The sequence below is a fragment of the Penaeus vannamei genome, chromosome 42, assembly GCF_042767895.1.
Source record: "Penaeus vannamei isolate JL-2024 chromosome 42, ASM4276789v1, whole genome shotgun sequence".
Taxonomy (NCBI): Eukaryota; Metazoa; Arthropoda; class Malacostraca; order Decapoda; family Penaeidae; genus Penaeus; species Penaeus vannamei.
The window spans coordinates 10,568,841-10,586,340 of NC_091590.1; the positions used below are offsets into that span (position 1 = coordinate 10,568,841).

The 17,500-nt window shown below is 42.1% G+C and overlaps 1 protein-coding gene across 1 annotated transcript in view; it reads left to right on the forward strand.

Annotated features, from left to right (window-relative positions):
- Ten-a (tenascin accessory) overlaps positions 1-17,500 on the forward strand; it is a gene marked incomplete in the record, with an annotated part of 214,869 nt that overhangs the window by 82,227 nt on the left and 115,142 nt on the right.

Below are 17,500 nucleotides of genomic sequence, written 5' to 3' on the forward strand. Positions count from 1 at the left end.
AAATTCCTCTTAAAATCGTGCATGATACCTTTGGTTCCTTATTGTTATCATCATTATTATTATTATTGCTTTTCATTATTATTGTTACTATTGTTATCATATTTTTAGTCATATTTCTTATCGTTATTAATGTATTATTTTTATTATTGTTTTTATTATTTTTTGTTGTGTTAATGATTATTATCATTGTTTATGGTATCATCATTATTGTTTTTATTATTATCATTAATGTTATTATTATTATTATTATTATTATTGTTATTCTCCCTCTTATCAGTATCAGTATTTTTATCATTATATTACTTTATATGAATTTTATTATTATTGATAGTGTCTTTATTTTCCTATTCCTTATTATTATTATCATTATGATCATTATTCATTAATATAATTTCTTGGTATCATTATTATTTTTTATCCTGATTATTATTATTATTTTCATAATTATCATTACTCTTATTTCTATTATTTCTATCATCAGTATGATTATTATTACGCCTTATTTATTGATTTCTTCATTTTATCTATTTATTTATTTATTTATTTTTTTTGTTTCACTGAACATATGATGATCGACTATATACTGTGTTGATATCTGACACAAACAGACTTCGAACGAGGCAATACCTGAATAAACATATGTAATATCTGCCTGTTTTTGTATGTGACATATGGTCTATCTTCACTTGAAAAAGATAAATATATTTAAAAAATAATAATAATGATAAAATAAAAATGTGTGATTAATCGCTGTTGCTGGAGGTGAAGGACTGCTCTCTCTCTCTATCTATCTCTGTCTCTTTCTTTCTCTAAGAAGGAAAATACGCTAGATGTGCAAATTTTATGATATATTGCCTGTACCAGCCGTGATATCGGGATGTATGTAACTTTCAGTGTTGATGTATTTGCTTTTGTATTTCTGTCTCTCTCTCTCCCATATATGTATATATACATACATATATATTTGTGCACACAGACACACACACGAACACTCACATGCACGCGCGCGCTCACCCATATACACACACACGAACACGCACGCACGCACGCGCACACACACACACACACACACACACACACACACACACACACACACACACACACACACACACACACACACACACACACACACACACACACACACGCTTCTGTTTAGTCCATTTGTTGGGCAAAAATACTGATGGAATACAATGCAACACGCCCTCATTTGGAAAAGAAATGCTGAGGAAGTCTAATGATGCAGGAAAGCCTCATGCAATATTCTCATTACTTACACCGTGATATTTGCCGTATGATAAATCGCGTTGCATTTGTGTATTTTGCTCTGTTGCGTAAAGCACACAGATACTCACACGCATGCAAAGACATACACACGCGCGCATACACATACAACACGCATACGCACACAACACGCATACGCACACAAAACGCATACACACAAAAAACGCATACACACACACACAACACAACACATAAAATATAAAAAATATATTAAAAGAAAAATATAATTAACATGATATTCATCTCATAATGAGGAATAAAACGTTTCAGTTTGACAGACAGATTAATGACCCGCCAGCGTCTTCGAATCAAAACCCAAATAAAATTATCAAAACATAAGATTATCCGATAATTCGGTTTCGAGAACGTTCTACGCTGAAGAGTCAGGGTCGTTTGGGTTCGAGGTTTGAAAAGAAAAAAGAAAAGAAAAGAAAGAAAGGAAAAAAGGGAAGAGAAGAAAAAGGGAAAGAAAGAATGGAAGACATAAGAAAAGAAAAATGAAAGATGGAAAATCGAAAGTAAGATGGAAAGAGAAAATCGAAAGAAAGGAGGAAAGAAAAGAAGAAAACGAACGAAAGAAGAAAAGAAAAACGAACGAAAGAAAGAAAGAAAAAAACGAAAAAAAGAAATAAAATAAAATAAAAAAGAAAGAAACAAATGAAAGAAAAAAAGAACGAAAGAAAGAAGTAAAAAAAAAAAAAAGACGAAAAAAACGAAAAAAAAAAAATATTGAACGGATGAACGTACCAGAAAAAGCGAACCTGACAGTGACTGGCAGATCGACAGTTCCCGAGTGATTTGTGATTGAACCTGGGATTAAGAACGTTGAAAAGTGTGATTAAGTTATTCGGAACTCGCGAAAGGATGTCCACGTTGAATATTTTGTAATTGTTTTCATTTCATTATCTATTCTATCTATTTATTTATTTTTAAAATCTTTATATATATATATATATATATATATATATATATATGTATATATGTATATATATGTGTATATATATATATATATATATATATATATATATATATATATTTTTTTTTTTTTTTTTTTTTTTTTTTTTTTTTTTTTTTTTTTTTTTTATCTCGGTATGTAAATGTTTTATTTATTTGTTTATTTATTTATTTATTTATTTTAAAGATGAACTGCATATGTGCGTATTGATAGATATAGGTGTAGATACAGATACATATCTTGTTATTGATATGAAAGTTTACGTTTATATATAATGATTTTTTTTTTACTATATTTATTTTATTCATTTATTAATTTTATTTTATATATTTTTCTTTTCTGTTTTCTTTTTTTCTTTTTTTCTTTCTTTAGCTGATTACTGATTAACGCATCTGTAGCGGCGCCCATATGACTGCTATCTCGTGCAATTACATCACTGCAATCACATGCAGTTTTCTCGTGGTTACGTTTCCTCCTAAGAGAGAAAGTACAAGTGATAGATAAAGAAGAAACGTATTGATGGTTTTCATTATATTTACCAAATATGCTTCTCGGTTCCATCTACCGTCTAAACTTTTTTTTTTTTTTTATTCTATGTGCAGGAGTTTAGTTATTATTATTATTATTATTGTTGTTATTATTGTTATTATTATTATTATTATTATTATTATTATTATTATTATTATTATCATTATTATTATTACTATTATTATTATTACTAATATTATTATGATTATTATTAGTATTAGTATTAGTATTATTAACGTAATGAAGCAGAATTTTAAAGGAAATGCATACTCTTGTCACCTTGTCAAAAACTTCGTATCTATATCAGCCTCACTATCTTTTTTGTGTGTTTAGGTGTTTATATAATCCATTTTCGTAGTTTATAGACTGATATCTTATCTCTCATGTTTTATATAATCCATATATATGTGATTTTAAGTTTTATAGTTTTATATCATGATCCGTGCTTAACCATGGCCAAAGGGGTTGCTACTTAGTCAATATTACTCTATTTTCCCATTAGTAACCGGCGGTGATGCGGTGTTTTGTAGTCAGTAATACGGCCATTTGTTGTTACCGTTTTGTTTAGTGAGCGAGGAATGGGCATTTGGTGAAATTTATTGTGTGGGTTTAACGTGTTTTTTTTTCCTGGGTTTATTTTGAACGCTGATTGGTTCAGTCGTTTGTCTTGTTTGGAATTAGTGTATGGAGGGAAGTGCTGTTTTTCTTTATTTTATTATTTTTTTTAGTGTTGTATTCTTCCTTATTTTCTTTGTTTTCGGATTGGTTTCTTCTGATTCTCCGTCTTTTTTTTCTAAGCTATTTTTCTTCATTTTATTCTTCGTCTTTTTCTTCTCCAATTCCTCCTCCTCCTTCTCCATATTCCTGTTCGATTCTGATTCTCCGTCTTTTTTCTCTCCTTTTGTTCTTCATCCTTTTCCTTCTCCACTTTCCCCTTTCTTCCCCTCCACCTTCTTGCTTCCACTTCCTCCTTTCTTCTTCTCCATCTTCCAGCTTGCACTACCTCCTTTCTACTCCGCCTTCCTGCTTCCCTTCTCTCTTCGTCTCCACCTTCCTGCTTCTACTTCCTCCTTCTTCTATATCTTCCTGCTTGCACATCTTTCTTTCTACTCCACTTTCCTGCTTCCACGGTCTTCCTCTCCACCTTCCTGCTTCCACTTCCTCCTTTCTTCTTCTCCATCTTCCTGCTTGCACATCTTTCTTTCTACTCCACCTTCCTGCTTCCACGTTCTTCCTCTCCATCTCCCTGCTTCCACTTCCTCCTTTCTTCCTCTCCATCTTCCTGCTTCCCTTCTCTCCTCTTCTCCTCCCATCTCCCTGTCCCCTTCAGTCTTTAAGCTCGTATCCGCCCAGAAGTATTCGGAAGTGCGTAGACCTCAAATGTACCAATTAATCAAGATTCACTAAGTTACATTGAGTGCCATCAAGTAAACTATGAAGTTTTGGACGATGTGCCTGATGTCTCTTTTTCGGAAAGTTTAATGACTTGTCTCACGATAATTACTGAGTTGCGGAGGTACACGAAAACTTCGGTGTTTTTCGTTGTGATTTTATGTTGAGTTAACTTTGAGGACTTTTTTTTTTTTTTTGGATGATATGCCTGTGTGTGTAGGTGTGCTCCCACGGACATAGATATACACTCACATTTATGTGTACGAGTATATAACAACACACACACATACACGCATACACATTTGCTCTCTCTCTCTCTCTCTCTCTCTCTCTCTCTCTCTCTCTCTCTCTCTCTCTCTCTCTCTCTCTCTCTCTCTCTCTCTCTCTCTCTCTCTCTCTCTCTGTCTCTCGCACGCACACGCACACGCACACGCGCACACACACACACACACACACACACACACACACACACACACACACACACACACACACACACACACACACACACACACACACACACCCTACAGACACACACACACACACACACTACAGGCGGTCTATGTGTGTTGCCATCCAGACGCCGCTGTCCATAATGTACCCTGCAATGTTCGACATTTTTCCTGCGTATATATTAGTGTCAGTTAACGAATGTCTGTTTTCGGTCCAAATGTCAGAAATACGGTCTAACTTTTGGCTAGGTGTTGTGTATAATGATATTTTAATATGCAGGACAGGTTAGTTATTTAATTAGTTACGAGATTAACTGTTCCGTGATGATGAGTGGAATAATCAGAGGCGAGCGTTGTATCTCTTTTGCTGTGACGAATGGACTTAATTTTTTTTAGTTGGTGTCATTGCAAAAAAAAAAAGAAAAAGAAAAAAGACAAGAAATGGATGGATGGATATGTGTTGTTTTTACGATTAATTAAATTCTTCCTCCTTCCTTTCTCTCTCTCTCTCTCTCTCTCTCTCTCTCTCTCTCTCTCTCTCTCTCTCTCTCTCTCTCTCTCTCTCTCTCTCTCTCTCTCTCTCTCTCTCTCTCTCTCTCTCTTTGTGTGTCTGTGTGTCTCTCTCTCTCTCTCTATCTCTCTCTCTCTCTCTCTCTCTCTCTCTCTCTCTCTCTCTCTCTCCTTCCTTCCTTTCTTCTTTCCATCTATCCTATGTTTAGTATTATTACTAGTATTGCTTTAGAAGACTACACATTTTCTTCCTGGCGAACTATCTGGAATATTCTTTGTCAGGTAAGAAGTGTGGGTGAAAGAATAGCAAATATATAACAAAAAAGAAGAAATCGAGAGATAAGCCTCATAAAAGTGATTGGTTTCACGACTTTTGATGCAACTCGAAAGATGTTTCCTCGACGGTATCACCATTATTGTTATTGCTGTTGATTTGCGATGCGTGGATGCGTAAGGCTTAATGCAACAGCAATAATTTACAACTTTTTTTTCCGCTCCTTCATTTTACGACCGGTTGGAGTCGAGTAGTTTAGCGAATTTAACCGCTTTACGGCTATGCAAATGTAAATGCTACAAGCAGATAAGTTGGAAAGATCTGGCACTACCATTATAGAGTAAGAAAAATTCTCAACAGACAAATGTTTTATTTTTTGTTCGTTTTATTATTATTATTATTATTATTATTATTATTATTATTATTATTATTATTGTTATTATTATTTTGTAACTACTATTATTAAGTTATGAGTCTTGTAGGAATCATGTGCAAAGAATAAAACGACAAGTTATGCGGTATTGGAAACTTTACTTTTATTATTGTAATTACAGTGCTTGAGAAGTAGCCTTGCAGTATGTGGATCCATTTTTCTTTTTTTTTTGGGGGGGGGGGGGATTCCATTTTACTCGCCGGCACGCATATATAACGAGATGTTCACTCTGGGAAATGCGCGTTCAAGTTGAACGATGTTAATTTTTTTTTTTCTTTTTCTTTTCCTTTCATCTCCGTCTTTCTTTCTTGGATATAATGAATGGGGGGAAGAGGCAGGCTGGGAACTATATTTTAGTTTCGAGACGTACTACTTTAACTACTGTATTATTCCGTGAAGAAGAAATGGAAGGAATAGCAGGAGAAGAAAGAAGAAAAAGAAGAAGGAGAAGGGGAAGAAGGAAGAGGAGGAGGAGAAGAAGAAGAAGCAGTAAACGGAGGAAAAAAGGAAAAAAATGAAAAAGATAGGAATAAAAGTTGAAGAAGGAAATGTTAAAGATAGGAAATAGTAGGAGAGGAGAAGACGAAGGAGGCAAAGAAAGAAGAAATAGAAAAATAAGAAGAGGTAAAAACACACATTTCAAAAACTCATCCCATCAATATCCATCCCCCCCCCCCACCACCACACACACACACACACACACACACACACACACACACACACACACACACACACACACACACACACACACACACACACACACACACACACACACACACACACACACACACATACACCTTATACATACACATTTTCTTCTTCCTCTTCTTCTTCTCCTTCTTTTCAATACATCTCCGGCCTCGAAACCTCTCCCAAAAGAAGCAGCCGAGACGCGGCCAAGGAACTAAGCCCACACGAACGCAGAAGGTGACGCTCGACCACACCAGCCCTTCGAGAGGTAACATTCCGCGCCGCTAAAAGCCTGCATCGATTATCTGCGACTAGGAGGAAGCCATTGTTTTGCCCCGGCCACGTGTATTCCGCCTCATTAGGGAAAACACGTATGTGCTCTTTCTCTCTCTCTCTCGCTCGCGCGCGCGGTCGCTCTCTTTTTTTCTCGCTTTCTCTCTCGCGCGGTCGGTCGCTCTCTCTTTCTCTTTCTCTTTCTCTTTCTCTCTTTCGCGGTCGCTCTCTCTCTCTCTCTCTCTCTCTCTCTCTCTCTCTCTCTCTCTCTCTCTCTCTCTCTCTCTCTCTCTCTCTCTTTCGCGGTCGCTCTCTTTCTCTCTTTCGCGGTCGCTCTCTCTCTCTCTCTCTCTCTCTCTCTCTCTCTCTCTCTCTCTCTCTCTCTCTCTCTCTCTCTCTCTCTCTCTCTCTCTCTCTCTCTCTCTCTCTCTCTCTCTTCCTCTCTTCCTCTCTTCCTCTCTTCCTCTCCCCCTCACCATCTTTTCTTTTCGAACGGTAGACCCGGCATTGTTACGTGTTCATTATTCACAATTAGTGACGTTGTTTGACTGTTGTTTTCATCTCTGGATATTTTTCATGTTTGGTTGATTAGCGTTATTGTCACTGTCAGGCCTATACTCCGATGTGCTGTTATGAAATTTGATAAGTGAATAGATAAATAGATAAACCGAAATAAATGAACAAAGGAATTATAAAGTGGAATGTATTAACAAAGGAATTATCCATTGAAATGTATTAACAAAGGAATTATAAATTGATATAGATTCACAAATGGATTATGACCTACAATAAAACAACAAATGAAATGTAGGAGGAACCTTAACAAATGAATTATAAATTGAAATAAATTTGTATGCATTATAAACTGAAGCAGATTAACAAATTGAATATGGACGGAACCATGAAATAAAAGAATTTTCAAAATATTCGACAATCTTGATATGTTGAGAGTATCTCCCGCGTCGCATTGCAAGGAACGCATTGACTGCCGTCGATGCCCAGGTCTGCAATAACGGATTTTGGCATTTCCGTCGACATTTTGCAAGGAATGCAGATGCTCTCTGGGATTATGTTGGGGATTTATATACAGTCCACATATATTTTTGGTGAAATTTTGGTTACAGAGGCGATTTTTTTTCTTCGTTGTCCTGTATGTAATATATACACACATGTGCAACATACGCACATGTATAAGGACACACACACACACACACACACACACACACACACACACACACACACACACACACACACACACACACACACACACACACACACACACACACACACACACACACACACACACACACACACACGTATATATATGTGTTTGTGTATATGTATGTATATGTATGAATATGTATATGTATATGTGTATATTTGTATATATGTATATGTATATATGTATATATATATATATATATATATATATATATATACATACATACATACATATATACATATACATATATACATATACATATACATATGTATATATACACACACATATGCAAATATAAATGAACACAATTTCGCGTCATAAATCATAGATCTTCGAACTATCTATCACAGCGGCTGGCGGCGGTTAAATCCCGTCCGTCGCTCAGAGAGATTTGTATCCCGCGCCGCACAGAATGAGGTGGATCAGAACCCTTTCCTCCCCTCGGCCTCCCGCGCTTCCCCTTCTGGACTTCCTCCTCCTCCCCTTCCCCTCGTTTTCCTCTTTCCATCCTCTCCCTTATCAAGAGTCTTGTTCTCTCTCTTTTTTCTTTTATTCCTTTATTTCTTTTCTATTCTCTTTCTGCTTGTTCTAGAGATTTGTGTGTCTTTCTCTCTTTTTTCACAAATTCTCTTCCATGTCTTCGTCTCTCTTCCTTCCCCCTCCCCTTCCCCATTATCCATTCTCTCCGTCGTATTTTGTCTTCCTTCCTCTATCTCCCATTTCCTCTTTTCTTCTCTCTCCTCCCATTCCCTTCTTCCTTTCTCTTCCATTCCCTCTCCTCTCCTCACTTCCCCATTCCCCCTCCTTCCTCTCTCCTCTATTCACCCTAATTTTCCTCTTCCCTCTTCCTCTCTCTACTTCCTTTTTTCACCTCTCAGCCATTTGTCCCTACGCCTCCCTACCCCTTTCCCTGTCCCTATACTTCCCCCTTTTCCCCCCTTTTCCCTGTCCCCATACTTCTCCTTCTCCCTCCTTCCCCTTTCCCTGTCCCTATACTTCCCCCTTTTTCCCCCTTTTCCCTGTCCCCATACTTCTCCTTCTCCCTCCTTCCCCTTTCCTCTACCACCTTCGCCCCCTTTCCCTGTCCCTATACTTCTGCCTCCTTCCCCCTTTCCCTGTCCCTATACTTCTTCCTCCTTCCCCCTTTCCCCTTCCTCCCCCACCCCCTCCCTATCCCCATACCGCCTGGATAAGCATTCGGATCTGAACGGACGCTGCGGCAGATGGGTCTCGGTAAATCCTTTATACTTTAGACTCGTGAGGGAAGGTCGTGGATGTGAACGAGTCCGAAGTCTGTTTTATGACAGGAATACGCTGATATTCCATTAATTATGGTATTACAGGTATATTAGTGTGCTTCACTTTTAGTACATTAGGTTGCGAGATAGATTGTGATATGTTGGGGGTATTATTCGCGTTTAGAGAGGTAGAAAGACTTTGATAGATGTGCAAATAGATTTTTTTTTTTTCGGAAAATCGTGTCAACGTGGGATCAGTTACTGCGGAGCTTGATTTTTTTTTCAGCTAGCGTGTGTTTCATAATCCTGACAGGTCACTTGAATGACGGGTTTTGAGCGCAAATGAATGATTAATTAGGCTTACTTCAGTTGTGCTGTAAAAAGAAAAAAAACGTAGATATAAAAAAATATTTTTGATTCAGTAATAATCACGTATTGCGATGCAGTCATATTAAGTACAGTGATGTTGCAAGATTTTAGTGAAAATAAAGTGCTTGTGTCTTTTATATCTATTCTAGAAAGGAATTTAATAGATCGACTCAAAATAAAGGAAGATTCTCGAAGGCGCCAAAGCTTCTCTAACTCCCAAACCTTCATGGGGGAAAAAGTCGCCTCGCAAAGGGAAGAGAAAGTGCCATTATTTGAAAGAAAATGATTCTGGAGACATCACGGTCGCCGTTAAGCCTTCATCTCTATAGGAAAGACCCATTCTATCGTCACTATTTCGCATTAAAACCAATCAGCTGGAAACTCATTTTAAGAGAAATGAAACCGAAGCCGGAGTCGACCCTGCGTATCGGAACGGCTTCGGAGCGCAGCCTCGTAGACCTATAAGACATCGTCGGAAACGGGACACATTTGTTGCGTTATAACTCGGTGTATGTGCACACTGCCGCACACAAAACATTTCCGATACATTACACATTCACTCGAGGGCAAAATGGTCTCTCTCTCTTTAATGTTTTCTCTCTCTCTCTTTCTTTCTCTCTCTCTCTCTCTCTCTCTCTCTCTCTCTCTCTCTCTCTCTTTCTCTCTCTCTCTCTCTCTCTCTCTCTCTCTCTCTCTCTTTCTCTCTCTCTTTCTCTCTCTCTCTCTCTCTCTCTATCCATTCTCTCTCTCTCTCTCTCTATCCATTCTCTCTCTCTCTCTCTCTATCCATTCTCTCTCTCTCTCTCTCTCTCTCTCTCTCTCTCTCTCTCTCTATCTGAATCTCTCTCTCTCTATCTATCTAAGTCTCTCTCTCTCTCTCTCTCTATCCAAATCTCTCTCTCTCTCTCTATCCAAATCTCTCTCTCTCTCTCTAAATCTCTCCCTCCCTCTCTCTCTCTCTCTCTCTCTCTCATCGTCCCCCCTCTTTCTCTCTCTCTCTCTCCCCCTCTTTCTCTCTCTCTCTCTCCCTCTCCCCCCCTCCCTCTTTCTCATCCCCCCACATATCGAACCTTGATGTGTAGCTTTTATAAACATACGAGGGTGATATTGCGGTCGGGAGCCTTAAGGTGTTATTGACCGTCTCTCGTATCGCTTCGGAAACGGCCGGTTAACACTGCTTCATTCGCTCTCGATAGTGAACCATTATTCGCTGTCTCTTCGGGAGGAGGAGGAGGGGGTGAAACGGTGTGGGGTGGGGGGAGGGGGAGAAGGGGTGTTGGAGGTGGATGTGTGGGGGTAAGGGGGAGAAGGGGTGTTGGGAAGGTGGATGTGTGGGTGGGGGGGGGAGGGGAAAGGGTTGGAGGTGGATAGGGTTGAGGGAGGAGAAGAGGTATTGGAGGTGGATAGGTTGGGGCAGGGGGAGAAAGGGTGTTGGAGGTGGATGTGTGGGTGGGTAAGGGGGAGAAGGGGTGTTGGAGGTGGATGTGTGGGTGGGTAAGGGGGAGAAGGGTGTTGGAGGTGGAGAGTGTGGGTGGAGGTGGAGGGGAGGGGGAGAAAGGGTGTTGGAGATAGATGGATAGGGTGGAGGGGGAGAAGAGGTGTTGGAAGAATGGATGGATGGGAAAGGTGGATTGGGAAAGGAGAAGGAGGTAGGGTGTTGGAGGCGGATAGGGGGGGAGGTAGAAGGTATGTTGGAGGTGGATGGGTTGGGGAGGGGGAGAAAGGCATATTGGAGGTGGATTGGTGGTTGGGTAAGGGGGAGAAGGAATGTTGGAGGTGGATGGGTTGGGGGAGTGGAGAAGGGAGGGAGGGTGACGATGGGTGGATGGGTAGAGAAGGAAAGAGGAAAAGAGGTGCTGGATGTGGATGGGTGGAGGGGAGAAGAGAAGGATTGAGGGTGACGGTGAATGGGTTGGGAAAATGGGGGTTAAATGGATTAAATTAGGGAAAGGAAGTGGGTAAGGGAGCTAATGGGTGCTGGGGAAAGAGAAGGCGGGGGAGTGGGTGGGAATGACCAGTGGAGGGGAAGGAAGGGGTTCTGGGCGAGATGAGGGCGGTTGTGAGGGTGTGAATGGGTTAGGGAGGGGTGTGTGGGGTGTATAGGTTGGGGAAGGGGGTTGTGGAAGTGAAGGTGTGAGAAGAGAGAGAGGGAAAGTGAGATCGAATAGGTGCGGTGAGGAGGGGGAAGGAGGAAAGGTAGGGTTAAATATTGGGGAAGAGAAGGGAGGGGCTCCAGGGGGCTGAGCATACCCTCCCCGTATGAAAAATTAAGAAAATGGTACCCTTAAATAAATCACCCCGAACTTACCTCGGCGAGTCGTCCATCTTGTATATATGTATTTTTTTTTTCTTCTTCACACATATATTTGAATGTGGGACGTCTGCCTGCCGGAGAAAAATATGTTAAGCGTATTATGAATGTGGTCTTAACATGGAAAATATGTCCCGAACCCGCGCGCCATGTCGTCCATCGATTGTAATGCAATGTAATGTTGCATAGTTCGAGATTGCAAGATGGAAAATTGATATATCGTAAAGAATGGTTTAAGGGGGTAGTATTCCTTCCCTGTGCCCCCCCCCCCTCTCCTCCATTCCCCCGTACCCCCAACCCCAACGGCGTAGGTGAGGGGTTGGAGGGGGGGGGAGGGGGCGAACCCACGTGTCGCTTTCTGCATCGCTTGCAGCTGCAATTTGGGGAAGCGAAGGTAAGGGTTGCATTTTAGAGTGTAAAGAGACTGATATTTATAGATTATGTTGGAGCGTTCATAAGGGAACGATAGCGAGCGAAATGGGCGTAAGATGGGCGTTGTATGTCTCCGATAAACCATTATGTGGCAGCCCCCGATACGTTAACGCGAGGCCAGGGGAAGCGGCGCCGAGCAACATTAACTTGCAACGCTGCAGTAATTGCTTCCTCGTGCGTGCGTGCTTTTGTGCGTGTGTTCGTCGGGGGTGCCGTAAGGATGAAATTAGATTGCGATATAAAAAAATGGAGTATGATGGTATGGTGTCTTTCAGAGGGTAAGGATAGGTGATAAAATTAAGGTAAAGAAGAAGATTCTGGAAACTATGCTATGTATAGGTAGAACATCGCACGCACACGCAGATGAAACACAATCATTCACATCGTCACGCCCACACGCAAATGGAAACACACACACACACACACACACACACACACACACACACACACACACACACACACACACACACACACACACACACACACACACACACACACACACACACACACACACACATATATGCCCCCCCCCACACACACAAATACCCCCCCCCCCCACACACACACAAATACCCCCCCCACACACAACAATACCCCCAACCCAACCCAACACACACACGTAGAACCCAGACGAAAATGTTCATTCTGTTCCATTCAGCAGAACAACCAGGGAACATGGATTGGAAATGAGTATTTTCTTCTTCCTCGAAACAGCACAATAGAGGGAGAAAAAAAATTCTCATAACTCATCAGCTGTTTTTCTTTTCTTTTCCTCCTCAGTCGCTTCTCATTGTGAGTCGTTTTTGCCTCACTCTTTTTTTTAGGGGGGAAGGGGGGTACTAGATAGATAGATAGATAAAGAGATAGATATAAAGATAGATTGATAGAAGGTTTGGCAGATAGATAAATGGGTAGGTAGGAAGGCAGGTAGGTAAGTTGGTAGGTAGATTGATGGATGAATAGATAGATAGATAAATAGATAAACGAATGTACAGATAGATAGGGGGAGGGATACATAGATAGAGAAATTGATTTTATTTAGGTAGATAATCAGACATAGATGAATAGATTAATAGATAGACAAATAATTAGCTAGGAAAGAAGGACGATGGGTTAAGAGACAAATAGATAAATGATTGATAGACATTGGTACTTTCCGCGAAATGTTAGTGAATATGCAAAAAAAGTAAAAAAAAAAAAAAAAAAAAAAGTGACAAGGACTCTTATTGATGAACATAATTTATGTAAGGTTAGTGATGTTTGTCATTTTAAAGATGAAAATAATTAATGAAATCATAGTAATGATGCTGATAGTTATATGAATTGTAACGACAGTATAATGACGATGATAAAGATCATGATAAAACTAACAAAAGGGAGTTGCAAAACATAAATGTATATATATGTAGAATTAAAATGAGGATATTATCTACATGCTTACTATCTGGAAATCTTAAGCCCTCGAACCTTTCCTTTAAGGAAGTAAGGAAGCAGCAGTCTATCTCCTCCCCCCTCCTCCTCCTACTCCAACCTTCCTTCCTCCTCCCCTTCCTCCTAGCCTCTTCTCCTACCCCCCATCCTCCTCCTACTCCAACAATTCCCCCTCCTCCCCTTCCTCCTACCTCCTAGGGGAAGGAGAAAGGAGAGTTGGATAGGAGAGAGGAGAAGAGGGAAGGATTAGGAGAAAGAAGGGGAGAGGGAAGGATGGGTGAACGCAAAGGAGAAGAGGTAAATCGGGGGGTGGGGAGGGAAAGAGTGAGAGCAAAGGAGGAGGGGAAAGAAGGAGAGGAGGGGTGGGGATGACCGCAAAAGAGGGAATGGGGAGGGATGACTGCAAACGAAGCAGAAAGGGGTGACCGAAAAAGAAGGGGGAGGGTGGGTGACCGCAAAGGAGGGGGAGGGGGTGACCGCAAAAAAAGCGGAAGGGGCGTGACCGAAAAAGAAGGGGGAGGGGGTGACAGCAAAGGAAGGATGAAGGGGGTGACCGCAAAGAAAGGGGGAAGGGGGGAGGGGGTGACCGCAAAGAAAGGGGGAAGGGGGTGACCGCCGAGCAAGGTCCCACAGGATGAACCGCCAGGGTCGCTCGGTCTCTCGGCGGCGGGACTAAGGCAATTTCGCGGGATTACAAAAGTTCATATGCAAATAGGCTTTTAATTATTCATTAGTACGCTTAAGTCAACACGGGCGCGGCCAAGTTTCTCCTTCATATTGGTCCGATGGAGTTCTACACCCGGGTGCTTGTTCTCTTTCTTGTCTCTCTCTTTCTTTCTCTTTCTTGTCTCTTTCTCTCTTTCTTTCTTTCTTTCCTTCTTTTTTTCTTTCTCTCTCTCTCTCTCTTTCTTTCTTTCTTTCTTTCCTTCTCTTTCTCTCTCTCTCTGTCTCTGTCTCTCTGTCTTTCTGTCTCTGTCTCTCTGTCTCTCTCTCTCTCACACACACACACACACACACACACACACACACACACACACACACACACACACACACACACACACACACACACACACACACACACACACACACACAAACGCGCGCACACACAATGTCTATCCTGCTCCACATGTGCATCGGTGTCCCCCTCGAGTGTCCCCCTCGGGTGTCCCCCTCGGGTGCCCCCCTCGGGTGCCCCCCTCGGATGTCCCCCTCGGGTGTCCCCTCGGATGTCCCCCTCGGGTGTCCCCCTCGGGTGTCCCCTCGGATGTCCCCCTCGGGTGTCCCCCTCGGGTGCCCCCCTCGGGTGTCCCCCTCGGGTGCCCCCCTCGGATGTCCCCCTCGGGTGTCCCCTCGGATGTCCCCCTCGGGTGTCCCCCTCGGATGTCCCCCTCGGTAGTCCCCCTCGGGTGCCCCCCTCGGGTGTCCCCCTCGGGTGCCCCCCTCGGATGTCCCCCTCGGGTGTCCCCCTCGGATGTCCCCCTCGGGTGTCCCCTCGGATGTCCCCCTCGGGTGTCCCCCTCGGGTGCCCCCCTCGGGTGTCCCCCTCGGGTGCCCCCCTCGGGCTGAAGGGTACGAGTCGAGTTCTTCGTACTTTCGCTTACGTGCAGATTATTAACCGGATTTCTTGAAGGCTGAGATGGAACTTTGCAACACGCTCATCTTTTTGCTTTTGGGAAATCATGCTTCTCTATTTCCTTTCTTGGTATCAATCTTTCTGGTTCGTTATGAGGTTCTCTTTCTCTTTCTCTCTCTCTCTCTCTCTCTCTCTCTCTCTCTCTCTCTCTCTCTCTCTCTCTCTCTCTCCCTCTCCTATCTCTCCCTCTCCTATCTCTCCCTCTCTCTCTTCTCTCTCTCTCTCTCTCTCTCTCTCTCTCTCTCTCTCTCTCTCTCTCTCTCTCTCTCTCTCTCTCTCTCTCTCTCTCTCTCTCTCTCTCTCTCTGACACACATTTACACGCATACATAAAGAGACTGGTATAAATACTTTATTCACTAATTTCAGTAAATACATACCTATTTCACTGGTCTTCTTTCATGTAAAATTCTTCCTCATCTTACAACCTATTGATTTCATCTTGCATATCCATATTTATCATTTTCTGATCAATCAAAATGCATTTGAACTTTCCGAAGGCTTTGGAAAGTCCTCGACGAGCAGTCCTTCACTACCACAGCACAGTGACGTCACGTGTGAACTTAGGATGACGTCACTGATCAAAGCATCACGTGATACCTCCAAATGACGTCACATACCACGCAGGCAGATATTAATGTGGAAATTATTCAGTGCAATAGAATCTCTGAACGATAACCTACGACTTTTTCTTCTTAAAGATATAAAAGAAAAGAGATGATTAGATTTGATTTTTTTGATTTGTTTTGATTATTGTTTTTGTTAATTCATTTAAAAGAAAGTAGTTTAAAAACTGCATACATTAAAAAACGAACTCTTTTTGTATTATTACTTCACTTTTCCCCATTCCCGGCTTCTGCTTGTTGTCCTTGTCTCTGTGTCCGTGTGCCAACCCCCCCTCGCCCCCCTCCCCCATGCATGTGTATGACCCACCCCACCCCACATGTGGCATGACACTCCCCCCTCCCCCCAGAGTGTCATGCACCCCCTCCTGTGTCGCGTCCCCAGGCCACCAGTGTCAAATATGTGTGTGTGTGTCAAAAGGATCTCATGTGTGTTTCGTCACCATAAGCGCGTCTACTAAGATCGTGTTTTGGCCCCGGTATAGAGGCTCGGGTCCGGCCGGCGCGCGCTCCCGCGGGAGGCGGCGGCGGCGGCGGCGGCGGCGGGTGCGGGCGCGGCGGCCTCCGGGCGGGATTGTAGAGCTCGAGTGCAGGGAGAGAGAGAGTGGGCGCAGCGAGATCTACAATGCCGCCCACGGGACGCACCTGCACCGGACCAGCCGCGGCGACGCCCACGCGGGCGGGAGGCGTCGCGCCGGCCGCCCCGGGTGTTTATACGGCAGGGAACTCCGCCTTAGTTTAGCTGGTAGTCACGTCGGTCACTAACTTCCACCTTCGCCGGCTGTGGCCCGGTTTGCAGATTGAACATGATTCTAGTGTATTTCAAAGGACCTGATATGAACATCGTCTCTTTGACTCCTGTGATTCCATATTTTCCAATGAGGGTTGTACATCTGGTATTTTTCAGCTATGTATAATCATTCTAATGTTTTGATACAGGTGGCTTTCTGATACAGGACATTTCCCAAAATTCCATGCATTGTAGCTTAGACATGTAGCAAAAAGACTTTTTTTTCTCCAATTCTCCAACGTCCCAGTCGCAGCAACCTGACCTTGATCAATATTGCAATGTGCTTCCAAATCTTAAAAAAAAAAACAGAGAGAGAAGAACTTGCAGCCTAGACTAAAGCGTTTGATTGTTGCACACGTTGATCTGTTCAACGTCGAGGTCAGGGCGGTGGGGCAGCGAGGCATCCGGGACACCAATCAGTAGACACTGTGCAATCCCTAACCTCGGAACAGACCCGAATATGTCGACTTTTACTGTGATTTTTATGACATCCATGCGCAGTTTTTTTTTCTGTCTCTCTCTCTCTCTCTCTCTTCTCCAGTTTAAATAAAAGATGATTTTTTCTCCACCAGACTTTTTTTGGTATTTTTTCTCCGTCTTTCATTGCCAATTCTGTTTTTTTTTTTAAATATATATATATCTGGATTACACTTCTCCTCTGTCTCTCT